Genomic DNA, 18,700 nt, shown 5'->3' with positions numbered 1-18,700 from the left:
CACCCTGTAGTTACACAATAACAGGTGGTGTGTGGTCTCAAAGGGACTTCCTTGTACATACATGCCACCCTGTATTTACACAATAACAGGTGGTGTGTGGTCTCAAAGGGACTTCCTTGTACATACATGGCACCCTGTATTTACACAATAACAGGTGGTGTGTGGTCTCAAAGGGACTTTCTTGTACAAACATGGCACCCTGTAGTTACACAATAACAGGTGGTGTGTGGTCTCAAAGGGACTTTCTTGTACATACATGGCACCCTGTAGTTACACAATAACAGGTGGTGTGTGGTCTCAAAGGGACTTCCTTGTACATACATGGCACCCTGTAGTTACACAATAACAGGTGGTGTGTGGTCTCAAAGGGACTTTCTTGTACATATACATGGCACCCTGTATTTACACAATAACAGACGCTCAAACCAAACTGTGTGTTCCCAATTAGTGTTTCCTTGTCTATGCAGGTCAACCTACATTTACAGAATAAAAGATTTCCAAACTAAAAACTTTTTTATGTTTGTTCCCAATTGATTTGATTGTACACACACGTCACTCTGCATTCACAGAATAAAAGATTTGTAAAACAAATACCGGAGGACAGCCGACGTCTGAGCAAATCGACTGGGCCAAAGATCTTCTAGTGCTTCGCTTACATCTTTGACTGGGTGGCTGAAGAGGGTGGAAAGGGGTGTGGATCCAGAAAATGAGGAGGGGTAAGTAGGAGGGTGGTGGGGGTGGTGGGGGGGGGGTGGGGGTGAGGGGAGGGGGCATGGTTCTTAACGTACTTGCAATTGTGTATGTTTGTGTATGTGCAAGAGAGATATAAACGTTCCTGTTGGTAGTATAGTTGGTGGTGGTGTTGTCAATGGTTTTGGCGTTGGCTATGGTGATGTTGGTAGTGGTAGTGGTTGTAGACTCCGTGTGTGTGTGTGTGTGTGTGTGTGTGTGTGTGTGTGTGTGTGTGTGTGTGTATGTGTGTGTGTGTGTGTGTTTGCGTGTGTATGTGTGTATGTGTGTGTGTGTGTGTGTGTGTGCCTCTGTGTGTGTGTGTGTGTACGCACGTTTGTGTATTTGTGTGTGTGAGTGTGTGCGTGCGCGCGCGCGTGCGTGTTTGAACTTGCTTGTGTGCGTGTGCAGTCCATAGTGAACTGTCTTGTACCACTTATTCATTCCTCACAATCCACAGTTTACAAACACATGCACGTGGCTGCGCCTAAGTTTGCCACACTTCTCCCCTGAGCCCGCACCCTCAAACAACCCGAAATGTCCTCTGTGTTTGTTTTGTTATCTGCTTCATTTGTTTGGCACGGGCCATGTCGGCAAAAACAATAGATTTCATCGATTTGTGTTCTGAGCAGACGTTCACGTTCCAGATCAGGGTTCAGTCATGCATGCAAATATCAGCACGAGATGTCAAGCGTAGAGCGAGTTTCAAACCCAGAACGAAGCTTGGTTTTCTCGCAATAAAAGTTGAAGCTACACTACTGATACGCCGTGTGCAAGTACCGTCGCAAAAAAAGTAAAAGAACAGAAAAGTAAAGAATGCGTGAAGCATGATAAAAACATTCAATCAATCTGCCTGCTTAAGAAATTCAAACTCAACAGTCTGTCATGATCAGTCACTTAGACATCGTTTCTCATGGGAAACTTAAGAAAAACCTGGTTCGTATTATTTTTGTTCTTGTGAGACGATAGCTGGAAAAAGAGGAAAAAAAGAGAGAGAGAAAAGGACCATCCGGAGATATGTTTCCCAAGGGAATACAATGTAGACCTTGCTTTCTATTGGAATAACACATCCCCGTGAGACAAACGTTGGCAAGAGAAGACAAAACCCACACGGGCTATTGTTCCTGCATGCCTACAGTTTCAAGTTGGAAACACAGACAATCTTCAATACTATGATTTTTTTTGATTTTTTTAATTTAAAACAAGAGTTTGCAAAAGATGAGGAAATGCTTACCTTGGAAAACCAAGGCAGAACTTGCTTCCTTCGGGTACATATTTCCCCATGAGACTCTTAGAGAAAGGAGATACTAGACTCTTGCTACAGACATATTCCCCAGAGCACTATGAGCTAGAGACGTTTACCAGGCGAAAACCAAGGCTCAACTTGGTTCATATGGGAGACAATGGGTGGCAAGAGAAAGGAGACTACAGAGGCCGTTGTTACCTACTTGCGTCCTGAGACATATTTCCTTGGCAGAATTGGTTCCAATGGAGGAAAATTGTAGCTGTGAAAGCAGAACACCAACACAGGAGCCATTTACAGGCATGACGGGCGCAGTGGCGTGGTGGTAAGACGTCGGCCTCCTAATCGGGAGGTCGTGAGTTCGAATCCCGGTCGCTGCCGCCTGGTGGGTTAAGAGTGGAGATTTTTCTGATCTCCCAAGTCAACTTATGTGCAGACCTGCTAGTGACTTAAACCCCTTCGTGTGTACACGCAATCGCAAGACCAAGTGCGCACGGAAAAGATCCTGTAATCCATGTCAGAGTTCGGTGGGTTATAGAAACACGAAAATACCCAGATGCCTCCCCCGAAATCGGCGTATGCTGCCTGCATGGCGGGGTAAAAACGGTCATACACGTAAAAATCCACTCGTGCTAAAACATGAGTGAACGTGGGAGTTTCAGCCCATGAACGAAGAAGAAGAAGAAAATTTGTTATCTTGAGGCATTCAAAGACATGTAACCCAGGGGAAAACCAAGACAGAACTTGGTTCCCGAGTAGAGAAAAACAAAACATGCAGGGGGTGCCATTGTTACCTTGAGGCATTCAGAGAGATGTCACCAGAGGGAAAGCACGGCTAAACTTGGTAACAGTGGGAGACAATTGTCGGCAAGAGAAAACAGAACACTGAGGCCATTGTTATACATACAGACATCCGGAGACACGGGCGGGAGAGCAGCAGGGCTGAATGGTACCGGTGTGGCAGAATAATCAATTGTCTTAACAGGGACGGCTGGAACGGCGCCATTATACCTTCACCACGTGCGGATGACACTGTGCTGTTTTAAATGTGTGACGGGAACGTGGACCGTGACTGTGTGTGTTTTAGTATGGCCCGGCACACACATCTTTTTCTTCTTGGCATTTATTGTGTGTCTGGTTTGTTGTGAAGCGTTCACACGCGTGTAAATCTGAATTCTGTAAAATGCCATGAAAATAACAACAATAAGTCGCGTGAAGCGATATCAAAACATCAAGTCAATCTGTCGTTCTGAAACTATGAGATCAACACTGCGCGTGTGTGTGTGTGTGTGTGTGTGTGTGTGTGTGTGTGTGTGTGTGTGTGTGTGTGTATGTGTATGTGTATGTGTGTGTATGTGTGTGTGCGTGCGTACGTGCGTACGCGCGTGTGTGTGTGTGTGTGTGTGTGTGTGTGTGTGTGTGTGTGTGTGTGTGTGTGAGTGTGTGCTTGTGACTGATGCTTGATGTTATATAGTGATTATTTTGTTAATGTTAGCGTATTTTTTTTTAATTGATGTCGTTGAATTTATTTATTTTTTATATAGCTGCGTATGTTGGGTGTGCTTGGCTAGAGTGAATGGTGTGAGTACCGCATCTGTCAAAACCAATTCCCGAACTTGGGCAATAAAATAATCTGTATTCTGTATTCTGTATTCTGTATTCTGAACACTGAAAACTTGGTGTAAAGTCTTAGAAAGTCCCCCGTGGGACCATTTGGTTATTTGAAAGATCCCCGCGTTAACCTTAAGGTCCTCCGAGATCTTCTTGGATTGGATCCCAAATGGTCCCACCCCACATTCACGCATTTAGTCCCCTTTTGAATCAGTAAGTCCCCTGTGTGTGTGTGTGTGTGTGTGTGTGTGTGTGTGTGTGTGTGTGTGTGTGTCAGTGTGTGTATGTGTGTATGTGTGTGTGTCAGTGTATGCATGTGTGTATGTGTGTGTATGTGTGTGTGTCAGTGTATGCATGTGTGTATGTGTGTGTATGTGTGTGTCTGGCATCGATCAGGGATCACCACTCTCACTCTTAACATGGCACAGATCTGGCACCATCACTCTCACTCTGGCACCATCACTCTCACTCTGGCACCATCACTCTCACTCTGGCACCATCACTCTCACTCTGGCACCATCACTCTCACTCTGGCACCATCACTCTCACTCTGGCACCGGTCTGACACCATAACTCTCAGTCACTCTGGCACCGGTCTGGCACTTTGGTCAGCATTCTCATTCTAGTTGTGTACCACCGTCCTTATTCTCGCACCACCACTCACAATGTGGAATCGCGCTCTGGGCACTGGTCTGGCTGTGGTCTGGATCCGACATTTAAACTTCACATCCACATACACATGCACATCACGCTGGTACCGGTCTTGCAGCGGTCGGGACAAACACGTACAGATACACAAAAACATACAGATATCATGTCATGTATTGACAGGATAGGGAATCGAACCAGCGACTCGGGAGTTGACAGTGTTTGAATATTGTCGCTCTTATCCCCGTGGCCACTCTGCTCGCTTTTTACTACCCTGTTCTTGGCTGCCAAATGTTGGCATAGAGTTGGCTGGTTGTTGATTTTTCATCATTGTTCCTTTTGGGCTATTCGGGGCGGATTACATTCTGTTTTCTTTCTCCATTGACACACGGGGGATAACCGGTCAAATGCCGAACAGAAGCCGAATGCCGCTCATGACACGTGTGAAGGCAAGTTTTGTCTGTTTTCTAGGTATTGTTTGATTTATGTCGGGATTTAAGGTAAGCTACTGATTCAGCGATGACTAAATTTGTTTCTCGATGCATAAAAAGTCAGGGAGCGATTGATATTTGCCCGTAAATATCCTTCAAAGCTGAAAATGTCCGCGATCGAGCACCGGAAATGGCTGTTCGATGGGTTTTGCAAGTAGAAATGTGCTTTATTTCACCAAATCAGCTCGTATTTGGTGTGGGTACGGGATTCTAGAGGACGAAGGAGTCATAAGAGGTGCAAAGAAGTGCTATTTGGGAGTAGAATAAATCTTCCGAGACAGTAGACAAGAGAAGGTCATATTTGAGAGAGGAGCGCGTAGGCCGATTGTCTTTCCGACAAGCGAATGATACAGCAGATTAATCATTCGTTTTGACCAGAAACCTAGTCTCTAGTTTTTATGAATGAGTTTTTTAATTAAAACAATCACGAGAACTCTCTCGTTTAGCCTAATGGCTGTTCGATGGGTTTCGCAAGTAGAAATGTGCTTTATTTCACCAAATCAGCTCGTATTTGACATCGGTTTGGTATATATATATATATTTTCTAATCCTACCGCGAACTGGATAGCAGACGCGGCACGACTGTTGCACCACACTTTGAAGGGGATATAGCTCAGTTGGTAGCGCGCTGGATTTGTATTCAGTTGGCCGCTGTCAGCGTGAGTTCGATCCCAGGTTCGGCGGAAATTTATTTCAGAGTCAAATTTGTGTGCAGACTCTCTTCGGTGTCCGAACTCCCCCCCCCCCCCCCCCCCCCCCCCCCGTGTACACTACATTGGGTGTGCACGTTAAAGATCCCACGATTGACAAAAGGGTCTTTCCTGGCAAAAATTGCTTAGGCACAGTTAATAATTGTCTACCTATACCCGTGTGACTTGGAATAATAGGCCGTGAAAGGTAAATATGCGCCGAAATGGCTGCAATTACTGGCCGTATAAAATTTCATCTCACACGGCATTACTGCAGAGCGCCTAGAACTGTATACCCACGGAATATGCGCGATATAAGCCTCATTGATTGATTGATTGAAGTAATCCCACACTTTGAAGTAAATTACTTCAAAGTGTGGGGATGTGCCCCACACTTTGAAGTAAACCCATTTTTTACTTCAAAGTGTGGGGGGATCTTCCCACACTTTGAAGTAAACTCAGTTTTTACTTCAAAGTGTGGGGGGATCTTCCCACACTTTGAAGTAACTTACTTCAAAGCGTGGGACTTTTGCATCGCCTGTTTGAGCCTGATGATTTTGTCAAAAAAAATGGCAAAGTCTTTTGGATGAGTGAACAGAAAAAGTGAGCGAGCCAAGAAACATAGGGATGTTTGTTATCAGGCTTTAAAGGCATATGTACTCGATGACTATACACGCTAATTGTTTTACCAACAGCTGGAGACATGCCAAATTAAGTTCCCTGCAAAATATTGTGGTCTAGGACCCCTTCAATGTTGAGATATGTTAATTTTCATTTTGATCTGGATCGTCCTATTTATAGATTTGGCAACACATGTAACGTTGATGCAAGGGAGCTAACACCGCGGCTTTGTTGACATCCTCACTTTTTCAGAGGCTAGAACAAGCTGTAATGCATGTATTATGGTCCGCGCATGGTGACATATCGTCATTATATGGTCTTATGGTGCGTTTGACATCGATTATGGGCAAACTACACTTTGTAAACACGGGAGCGCGTACATATGCCTTTAAGCAATGTCCCATTGTTGAGTATGACGAAAACTCGTGGTGACGATTTTAAAACATGTTGGGTCACGCATGGTCCAACCTTACATGGTCCAACCTTACATGGTCCAACCTTACATGGTCCAACCTTACATGGTCCAATCTTACATGGTCCAATCTTACATGGTCCAACCTTACATGGTCCAATCGTGCATGGTCCAATCTTACATGGTCCAATCTTACATGGTCCAACCTTACATGGTCCAATCTTACATGGTCCAACCTTGCATGGTCCAACCTTGCATGGTCCAATCTTACATGGTCCAATCTTACATGGTCCAACCTTAAATGGTCCAATCTTACATGGTCCAACCTTAAATGGTCCAACCTTACATGGACAACCTTACATGGTCCAACCTTACATGGTCTAACCTTACCATGTCCAACCTTACATGGTCCAATCTTACATGGTCCAACCTTACATGGTCCAATCTTACATGGTCCAATATTACATGGTCCAACCTTACATGGTCCAACCTTACATGGTGCAACCTTACATGGTCCAACCTTACATGGTCCAATCTTACATGGTCCAATCTTACATGGTCCAATAATATATATGGACCATGTAAGATTGGACCATGTAAGGTTGGACCATGTAATGTTGGACCATGTAAGGTTGGACCATGTAAGATTGGACCATGCGTGACCCAACATGTTTTAAAATCGTCACCACGAGTTTTCGTCACACTCAACAATGGGACATTGCTTAAAGCCATATGTACTCGATGACTATACACGCTAATTGCTTTACCCACAGCTGGAGACATGCTAAATTAAGTTCCCTGCAAGATATTGTGGTCTAGGACCCCTTAAATGTTGAGATATTTGAATTTTTATTTTGATCTAGATCGTCCTATTTATAGATTTGCCAACAGAGGTAGCGTTGACGCAAGGGAAATAACTCCGCGTCTTTGTTGACATCCTCACTTTTTCAGAGGCTAGAACAAGCTGTAATGCATGTATATGGTCCGCGCATGGCGACATATCGTCATTACATGGTCTTATGGTGCGTTTGACATCGATTATGGGCAAACTACACTTTGTAAACACGGGAGCGCGTACATATGCCTTTAAAGCCTGATAACAAACATCACTATGTTTCTTGGCTCGCTCACTTTTTCTGTTCACTCATCCAAAAGACTGCCATTTTTTTGACAAAATCATCAGGCTCAAACAGGCAATGCAAAAGTCCCACGCTTTGAAGTAAGTTACTTCAAAGTGTGGGAAGATCCCCCCACACTTTGAAGTAAAAACTGAGTTTACTTCAACGTGTGGGAAGATCCCCCCACACTTTGAAGTAAAAAATGGGTTTACTTCAAAGTGTGGGGCACATCCCCACACTTTGAAGTAATTTACTTCAAAGTGTGGGATTACTTCAAAGTGTGGTGCAACAGTCGTGTCGCGTCTGCTATCCAGTTCGCGGTAGGATTAGAAAAAAAATATATATATACCAAACCGATGTCAAATTTATACGAGCTGATTTGGTGAAATAAAGCACATTTCTACTTGCGAAACCCATCGAACAGCCATTAGGCTAAGCGAGAGAGTTCTCGTGATTGTTTTAATTAAAAAACTCATTCATAAAAACTAGAGACTAGGTTTCTGGTCAAAACGAATGATTAATCTGCTGTATCATTCGCTTGTCGGAAAGACAATCGGCCTACGCGCTCCTCTCTCAAATATGACCTTCTCTTGTCTACTGTCTCGGAAGATTTATTCTACTCCCAAATAGCACTTCTTTGCACCTCTTATGACTCCTTCGTCCTCTAGAATCCCGTACCCATACCAAATACGAGCTGATTTGGTGAAATAAAGCACATTTCTACTTGCAAAACCCATCGAACAGCCATTTCCGGTGCTCGATCGCGGACATTTTCAGCTTTGAAGGATATTTACGGGCAAATATCAATCGCTCCCTGACTTTTTATGCATCGAGAAACAAATTTAGTCATCGCTGAATCAGTAGCTTACCTTAAATCCCGACATAAATCAAACAATACCTAGAAAACAGACAAAACTTGCCTTCACACGTGTCATGAGCGGCATTCGGCTTCTGTTCGGCATTTGACCGGTTATCCCCCGTGTTGACATGGAAGTCTCCGCGTTTGAAACAATGTACACTGTTAAAGTGAAGAATGTTATGAATACTCAGCGACAAACACACAAACGCGCGCACACACACACACACACACACACACACACACACACACACACACTCACACACACACACACACACACACTGACACATAACATACACACACACACATACACTCGAGCGTGCACGCACACACAAACACACACACACACACAAACACAAACCCGGTATAGAAAGGAGTTATCCAGTTAGATATTTGGCTTCAAGACCCTGAAAAGACTGCATTTTTTGGCTTAGATAATAGAACAAAAACATCTTAGTTGATCCCTTGTGTAAATACTGTATTGAGACTTAATTTGAGTTATTTCCCTGTTTCAAGATATTTACACAGGCGTTTGGTATTTCCTGGGTTCCAGCATTATTAAAATCGATGGAGCTACTCACACGCACTTTTATATCGCGATGGCTTGTTTCCAAAAGTTGATATGATCGAGAAGCTGGGTAGCATGTACACCGTCAGCGTGAATATCATGTAAAACGTTGAGTGCTACATTTTAGGGGAATTACAAATCAAAGAGGCTCATTTGCAGTGGGAACAATGAAATCGCCGAAAAGGGGTCACTTTCAAGTTATTATAAGGACAGATTTTTGCATTCTACTTCCACAAAATCCAAGGGAAGAAAGGCTGCCGAAGCAAAATGTGCACTTTTTTCTCTCTAAATCCACGGGTAACTTGTACCACTTTCTAGTAAACTGTAGCTATTATAGACAATCGCAATTAGGTTGGTCACGGTTGATGTTTCTTGTCTCGACTGTCGCAATAGCTCACAAATGTTATTACGCCAATGGCCAAATTCGCGTAGAAAGAACTGCTCTGTAAGCTTACATATGACTGTCCGGAATAGTAATCAATTGGATTGTTTTGTTACAAGTTCATGGCGCTAAGAATGTCTCAGGTATCCTTCTACCTGATGAAGGAGCAAAAACTACACAAAGCGGGTTTTTATGCGCAGCGCTAGCTTAGTTTTTAATGCAAAAAATGGTCTCAAAATTAATTATACGGTGAAAAACAAAACAAAGGGAGAACACCATGGACAACCCTTGTCTCAAGTTACGAAGGTAGTTATCTCCCTGAAACCAGGCTATTTCTGCAGGATCTTGCCCTGGCTTCGTGCTCTTCTATGACACTACACACTGGTAGGTATCTTTCCCTTGCACCGGCCGACTCACAAACACACACACACACACACACACACATACACAGACACACACACACACACATACACACACACACACACACACACACATACAGACAGACACAGACACACACACACACACTGACACACACACACGCACAAACACACACACACACACACACATAAACGCACACACACACACCCACACACACACACACAACAACAAACACACACACACACACACACATACACGCACACACACACATACACGCACACACAACACACACACACACACATACACACAGCACACACACATACACTTACACACACACACACATACACACACATAAACACACACACACACATACACACACATAAACACACACACACACACACACACACACACACACACACACAAACACGGTGACTCGAGGAGTTTCGATGTTTGTTCTCTGCAAACAAACCTTTATTTATCCATCAGTGTCCATGGTGTCTTGTTTACATGTCTGTAAACTGCCAAACACACATCATTTACACACTTAGCATACTGTCTTGTTTACATGTCTGCCGACAGCCAAACACACATCATTTACACACTTAGCATACTTCTTGTTTCTTTTCTCGAGTTTTATATACTGACATATCTTTATGCTTATGTTTTCCCACTGTTTGGGATACGCAGACCGTCCAGAGATGGTTTCAAAGGAATACACACATACTGGTTCTCTTGATATATCCGCCCGTTGCTCCTTCCCCGACGTGGGATTGATGTTTTCTTTAAACACTTTCGTTTTCCGAATTTGCGTTATTGCAGACTTTTTCACTGCTCTTCTTCAATTGTGAGAAACACGAGAGTTCAAGCGAATACATTAAAATGTGACGTTGAGCTTGGTCTCTTTTCGGTATTTGACGTGAGACATTGTACGTGTGCAGGGCTCAAACCGCGAAGGCTGGAACCACGTCCCTTTGACAGAAAGTAGTACTAATTGTCCTCAACAACTGTTCTTCTTGAGTACTATATAAAAGTTGCTTAATAAAAAAAATGTTTTCCACCTGTTCCTAGGCCAGACGGACTGAGACAGCGAAGAGCTTTGACCCAGTTTGAACTCTGGCTGAGATATTTTTGTTAAAGAAGAAAAAAGGTCTGTACACTACACCAGCGTGTGGGGCGATCGAGGTCACTGAGCCTTTGTAATGTTACGTCGATATCTCACGTGGGGCACGGACGGACGTTTCTCGCCCAGTTAACGCTCGGTTTGATATGACTCAAGCATTAGCAATCAAGACTGACCTTCCTTTTTTTTTTTTTTTTTCTTGCCAAGCACATCATTGTGGGGCTTTTAATGAAGAACATGCATCCGTCCACTCACAATATATTTTCTTTCATCCTTCAACATTTACCACTCAATAAGTATATAGTATCAAAATTAATGAGAAACTTTTTTCTTACTTGTACCCTTAGACAATTTTCCTTGGTTGCCCCAAGATTGTGTTACTGTTTGCTTAAACCATAGCTTTTTTTTTCTGTTGAAATATGTATTTAAAATACATATCATTATAATTATACACACACAAAAAACACAGTATGACATCCACTATATACATCTTGGTGTAACTTTGGGTCCGTATCTAGAAATGAGAAGAGAAAGAGAAAAAAATAAAAGAAATAAGAATAGAAAAATAAAAGAAATAAAAAAGAGGAATAAAAGTCATAATTTTATATTTCTGATCTGCAATTGCTTTTCGAATAAAACAAAAAGAGGCATTGAAGCCTTTGTTTTTTTATAAATACTTATGCACATTTTAGCAACCAAAATTATACGGTTCAATTCTTTCAACAGAGTTGCTTGCATTTTTCGATTTTTAACACCAAACATAATTTCGTGCACTGTTAACTCTATTTGTTTATCCAGATGTACCCAAATATAAAATTCTATCTGTTTCCAAAACTCAATCACCACTGGGCAAAAGAGAAAAAAGTGTTCTATATAATCAACGCTATTACTACAATATGAACAGACATTGTCCTCCACAACTTTCATTTTACATAACATAATGTTTGTGGGATAAATATTGTGAAGTAATTTCCATTGTAATACACGCAACCTTGTTTCTTTAACCGATTCAAAACTAGTCAGCCAATCTTTCTTATCAATTTCATAATTAAATTTCCTCCTCCAAAAGCCAATTGCACAAGGTTCAACAACTTTCATACTTACTAATTCTTTTCTAAACTGTTGTGCGCTATGTACTTTCTTACCACGATATAAGGGGATATCCATCAAATCAATTTCTTTCTTTCCGTGCATCGTCTTGTGCATTACATTCAGAACAACAGCACGAACCATGTTATATTCCAAAATTCTCCGTGGGGATTTTCCTAAAACATCACAAATGAACTGATAGGAAACAAATTCGTTTCTGTTTAAAACATCATGTACGCTATTAAGGCCCTTTCTCGCCCAATCTTCAAAATACAGTACATTTCCGGCATAAGCAAAACATTGGTTATTCCATAAAAACTGACCTTCCTAAGCTCCCGAAATTGCCTCCGGTAATATTGTTTATAAAACTTAGTACATCGGTACTGTATGTCGCTGATGAAAGATAATCTTCGAACAACCGGAAAATTAGTGTTAAAGGTCAAAATCCGAATTGAATTACAATTGGACTGTATTTGATTGTATTTGTGTCATATCGTGTCGTGCCGCGTGTTGTGTTGTGTTGAGTTGTCCTGCATTGTATTGCCGGTTTACATTGTATTGTATAGTAGTATACGTTGTTTGTATTGTTGACCAAAATATGACATTTTACACAGATCGAGACAGTCAGTGTTCCTCCGAGACCGCGCTAGCGGTCGAGGTGAACAATGACTGTCTCGATCATTTGTAAAATGTCATATTTTGGTCAAAAATATAAATAACATTTTATGTATCGATCGATTCTGGTTAGAACTCCTTTTAGTTTTTATGATTGAACGCACACAAACATGCACTATTTTGTAGTCTCAGCTGGCCGCCTAAATATGAAGTTTTGTCGGCCTCTGATGTCATATGGCTCAAAGAAGGGAAATCCAAGGTTCAATCGATAAATTGTATTGCATTGTATTGTATTGTATTGCCGAGCATGAGTGGCTCCCAGCCCGTCCAGTTACTGTGGCAACGTGGTGTAAACGCCGTGTAACCCCCCCCCCCCCACCGCCTCACATATACACACACACACACACACACACACACACACACAGACACGCTACGCCCAACAGGCTATTCCATCTCGCACCCTTAATCGTGCTTTTTTCATTTTGGGGATTCTCTGTTTCGGGATCAGCTGCTGAGTTAAGGTCTCTTTCCCTTGCACCGACTCAGTCCAAAAGAAACAGAAGAACAAGTAAAGAAAAACACCGGGCGTGCTTCTTTCTCTCCTCTCCACTCACTCTGACACGCGCCTGCGGGCATTTACCACCCTTCATTTCCATTTTCAATGAAGAAGACACGAAAGGACAGGGCAAAGCATATCCGTTTCCGACATTGAGAGTTCTCCAATTTCTTTTTACATCTAGTCAAGTTTTGACTAAATGTTTTAACATAGATGGGGAATCGAGACGAGGGTGGATGTATGTGTGTGTGTGTGTGTGTGTGTCTCTGTGTGTGTATGTGTAGAGCGATTCAGACAAAACTACTGGACCGATCTTCATGAAACTTGACATGAGAGTTCCTGGGTATAATATCCCGACAGTTGTTTTCTCATTTTTTCGATAAATGTCTTTGATGACGTCATATCCGGCTTTTTGTGATTGTTGAGGCGGCACTGTCACGCCCTCATTTGTTTCATCAAATTGATTGATATTTTGGTCAAGCAATGTTTGACTCAGTCCGGACTTTGGTATTGCATTTCAGCTCAGAAGCTGAACAATTATTTGATTAGTTTGCTCATTAAAGTTGTAATTAAAAACGTTTTTCAACTAACAGATTAAAACAGCATAGCATTGTATTCCTCTTTTTCTCCTGAATTCAAAAATATATAGATATGTCACACGCTTTCCTTCTTTGCCACTACTAAAGCAAACGTGTGCAAGATTGTATGTTACACGCTTTGGAGCATGTGCAAGAACGGATTCAAACTCGAAATCGTCCCTCCAAAAGCCCCAAAATGCACACACGACTTTTATTTCTCCTGCTGTTGTCGTGTCTTCTCTTTACAAATTCTTCAACGCTGAGAATACTGAAAACGGCATCCCAGACTACAGTACTGTTTCCATACGCGAGTTTAGCTTCCCTTGGAAAGTGGCTCGCTCAGGAGGCCTGTTAGTCTGAAACTAGAAGGACAGAGTTCTGAACATAGATGACAAAGACCCCGGAAAGAACAAACATTTCGCGGATGCAGACACAGAAAGACGTCATGAAGAATGGAATGCTTCAAAAGATACAGACTGTGACGATGACTGTGACGTCATTCACATATACCGAGACGTCATTCATAGTTGTTCGTTCACTTTCGTCAAAAAGTAGATCTCTCCACAATGGCTGCTCCTGTGTTTAGGTTTATCAAGCGTGAGTACGCAAAACGTGTTTGTTCTCTCCTCTGTTGAAGCTGTGAGACATAATCGCCATTACGAGCTAGTCGTGTGACAGAGAGTGTTCTTGCACACTCGACTGCTGCTGTTTCACTCCGGCTAAAGCCGTCGTGAAACATCTACAGTCTCGTGTGCAAGAAAACTCTCTGTCACACGACTAGCTCGTAATAGCGGGTAATGTTATGTTTACTTGAAAAAACGCGCTCAGAATTAAAGAAAATAGGTCGAGTAAAATGTTCGCATGGTTCGCGGAGACGAGCGTAACACTTCACGGTGTTCGGGGAAGTTTAGCCGAGACTATCTGAATGTAGTCTCGGCGATGACTGGTTTTTGGTATTTATCTTTTGGTTTGATACCTACAAATTGACTTAATGTGTTTATATCGCTTCACGCGACTTGTTTCCTTCTGTTCACCGCCAGAGAATGACGCTGTTTCCCCGGAGAAGGCTTCCTTCAGAAAACGTCCAGGTTTTTACACAAGGGTTACTCTTATCGTTACCTCAAATCCCATGATCACTTTTACCCTCCAACACCCTCCCGTTTTCTCAACGGTGTTCCCCCACATCTCTCTCTCTCTCTCGACAAAACATACGAAACAATCCTCATTCCATATTAATTGGTAACGACGCAATAGAGGAGGTAGGAGATCATACAGTTTTGGGAGTAAATATCGATAATAATTTGTCTTGGGCCCATCATGTTCGGTCGTTATGTAAAACAATGTCGAGAAAAATATATCAGTTAAATAGAATTAAACACTTTCTAGATCGGAACTCAAGGTTATTATACTTTAACGCATATATACAAACCATCACAGATTATTGTTCGACCATCTGGGACTCTGCCAGTGCTAATATTTTAAAACCATTGTATAGTTTACATAGGCGAGCGCTAAAACTAATTTTACTGAAACAATCCAGTCTTGTATTTGATGATTATAAGAAACTTAAGATTCTCCCACTAAAAGAAAGATTTAAATTAAATGAAGGCGTGCTCCTTCACAAAATACTTTCCGGCCGTGCACCACAAACTTTCGTTGCAAACTTTAAAGTCAAACCAAACCGAAAGTTTAACGTCCCAATTCCAAGGATAGATCTCTTCAAGTCAAGCTTAGCCTATTCTGGTAGCGTCCTGTGGAATTCTCTCCCGGAATTTGTGAGAGTCCCAATGAGTCTCAATACTTTCAAAAAACACCTTTCATTGTATTTAATGTTAAATTACGAAAAATCACAGTGATGGAAGACTTCGTTTAGTTATATTTTCATTTGTCCAAAGCATCAATGTTCATTATATCCACACAAAAACACTCAAAGCATTAATAACACATTTACTCATGCATGTGTATTCAGCATTGTTTTCACTACGTTACATATATTTGTGTATAATATGTAATTTGTAAATATTCATATGTTGTTGTTTTTCTCTACCTTTTTTTTCTACGTGAATATCCGTGTAAATATGTGATTAGATTAGTCCCCTCTCTGGGCGAGGAGGGCTGGTTGAAAAAAAGCTCGTTGTATTGCTTATGCCATAACCCTCGAAAAATAATATTTGATTTGATCTCTCTCTCTCTCAACCTCCACTCTCTCTCTCTCTCTCTCTCTCTCTCTCTCTCTCTCTCTCTCTCTCTTGCGTGACCCTGCTTCCGGGCTATTTTTTTTAAACTTTCAAAACTTCGTATTGTTCTGATCTTGTCTTGATGAAAAAAGATTTCTTTTATAATTTAAGAATGTTTGTGTAACAAGCTGTCAATTTATTAATTAGATTTCAAAAGTTAGGTCAGAAGCGCAAAAAAGCACCGTCCGATTGTCTGACAGACAATCTGCAAAATGAATTCTTTGAAAATTGCTAGCTCTTTACGTAGGGCACCTAGCATGTTCCCGTTCGGTGAGCGTTCAAATGGAAGGGTGTTTGTACTGTGTGTAAAATTTGTTTGTTTGTTTGTTTGCTTAACGCCCAGCCGACCACGAAGGGCCATATCAGGGCGGTGTTGCTTTGACATATAACGTGCGCCACACACAAGACAGAAGTCGCAGCACAGGCTTCATGTCTCACCCAGTCACATTATTCTGACACCGGACCAACCAGTCCTAGCACTAACCCCATAATGCCAGACACCAGGCGGAGCAGCCACTAGATTGCCAATTTTAAAGTCTTAGGTATGACCCGGCCGGGGTTCGAACCCACGACCTCCCGATCACGGGACGGACGCCTTACCACTAGGCCAACCGTGCCGGTCTGTGTGTAAAAGCCTGACAGTATCGGTGATGGTTTACGGGAGGCTTACTGTGCCTTTAATGTTGACGGTGATATGAATGAAACCGTCAGACAATTAATCTCCCGCATACTACTCAAACCCCCAACCCCTCCTCCTCCTTCCCCTTACACAAATCCATTTGAGTTTCTATCATCTGTGCAAGTCAGCTTTCCCTGACATATTTGTTTCCCGAAGAGTTTATATCTGAAAGACTCTCATTTCCTTGCGGCCTACGCGGCTGATTGAAAAAATCACGACCACCCCGTGATGTGAAAGGGGATAAACCTACACGGACTGGTTGATATCAAAGCCTGCTGACCGAAAATTGAACTTGTACATCCATCATTGATCTGAGAAAATCGTTGTTACTGGGCTTTCCGTGTAATTACAACAACAGCTGCGGACACATGAACTTACTGTTCTGAAGAAAGACTGGGCTGTTTATCAAGATCCTTATGCCTGTGCCGAATATACTTGCGATTATGAAAATATTGTATTCGACAAAGAAGAGAAAAATGGACAGGAGACATATTGACAATTTGAAGCCTCGCGAATCTTTGCGAATGTCTTACGAATGGTTTCGAGTGCTCGCGAATTTCTGCCGATCATTGCGAATGCATAAAAATCCATATAAGATTTTCTTGCGAATTTAGAACGAATGTTGCGAGTGGCCTTGTGAGTGTTGCGAGTGCTTGCAAACATCTTAAGAATGAAGTTATTGCGCAATCGAATGCTACAAAAGCTCTTGCGACCGCGTTTCTTCGTCACTTGTTTTCCAGCCGCCAGACAGTGCACATCATTTATGAGTCAAGTTATTACTTTCCACTGTAGTTTTTATTTCTCATCATCATCTTTTGTGTTTTTTTTTGTCCCTGATGAAGCTTCCATAAGCAAACATTCGTATCGTCTTGTGCTGTTCTTGTATCGGTGAGTACAGAAATCCTTTGTTTTTTTTAAACTTTTTTCTCATCATCATGCCAAGAGGCGTCAAGAGGAGAGGGAAGTCCCCAACCCCTCAACCACAAGACTCTTCACCAGCTGATGGTGCTTCGTCCGAGGAGTCCAAGAAGTCTGCTGATCCCAAGAAGGCTTCCACAGAGAAGGCTGCTGCGTCGAAGAAGTCTGCCCCCCCCCCCCCCCCCCCCCCCTTCCAAGAAGACCGTCGAAGGCGCCTCCAAGGGGATAGCAGGCATTGTAGGCTATACCATTTTTGGCTACCCTAGCGACACCACCCGGCCGAATGAGCAATATTCGCATCAAATTTGCCATTTAGTTGCAAGATATTTACAAGATTTTCTTATTGTTTGTAAGGCATTCTCAAGCAATCGCAATCACTCGCAAGCGTTCGTAAGGCTTTCGCAACATTCTTATAGATTAGCAAGAAATGGTCCCAATATATTTAGAAATTCGTAAGCCATTTGTATTATTCGTACAGAATTCGCAAACATTCGTAAGACATTTCGCAAGGATTCGTAAGGCTTCAAATTTTCAATATTGTTGCTGTTAATTCGTCTCTTTGTTTTGTCCGAATACAACATTTTCATAATCGCGATGATATTCGGTACAGTGTAAGACAGCATGAAGACTTAGTCAGAATTAGCAGGATAAGCTTTGCCGCGCAGCCAACACGTGAGGTCTACTCCTTTGTCTACTCCGATCAGATTTGGACATTCCAACGTAGTCTACTGCAAGTTTGTCTCGCCGTGATAGTGAAACTGTGTTCCAGAAAGGAGAATCGCGTTTCTGTGTGTGTTTCTAAAATTGTATTAGTGTGGTTAGTTTTTTTGTTGTTGTTATGTTTGTGTATGTTTTATTCCCATGTATTTATATTGTGTTGTCTTATCGTGTGTGTGTGTGTGGGGGGGTGAGAGAGAGAGAGAGAGAGAGAGAGAGAGAGAGAGAGAGAGAGAGAGAGAGGTAGACAGACAGACAGACAGAGAGGTAGACAGACAGACAGAACTCGAAAACTTTATTACCGTGAGAGAGGTAGACAGACAAACAGAGAGAAAGGTAGACAGACAGAGACAGGCGGACAGACAGAGACAGGCAGACAGACAGACAGAAAGACAGACATAGAGTACCTTGCATCAGCACACGCTTGTGACGGTGGGAACGAAAC

The 18,700-nt window shown here is 42.3% G+C and overlaps 1 long non-coding RNA gene across 1 annotated transcript in view; it reads left to right on the top strand.

Annotated features, from left to right (window-relative positions):
• LOC138979863 (uncharacterized) overlaps positions 1-18,700 on the top strand; it is a 474,427-nt gene that overhangs the window by 107,892 nt on the left and 347,835 nt on the right. The gene's annotated exons all lie outside the window — the stretch shown is intronic.

The sequence above is a fragment of the Littorina saxatilis genome, linkage group LG11, assembly GCF_037325665.1.
Source record: "Littorina saxatilis isolate snail1 linkage group LG11, US_GU_Lsax_2.0, whole genome shotgun sequence".
NCBI classification, from domain to species: Eukaryota; Metazoa; Mollusca; class Gastropoda; order Littorinimorpha; family Littorinidae; genus Littorina; species Littorina saxatilis.
The sequence above is the reverse complement of the archived record's forward strand: the minus strand, read 5'-3'. Positions and strand labels throughout refer to the sequence as shown.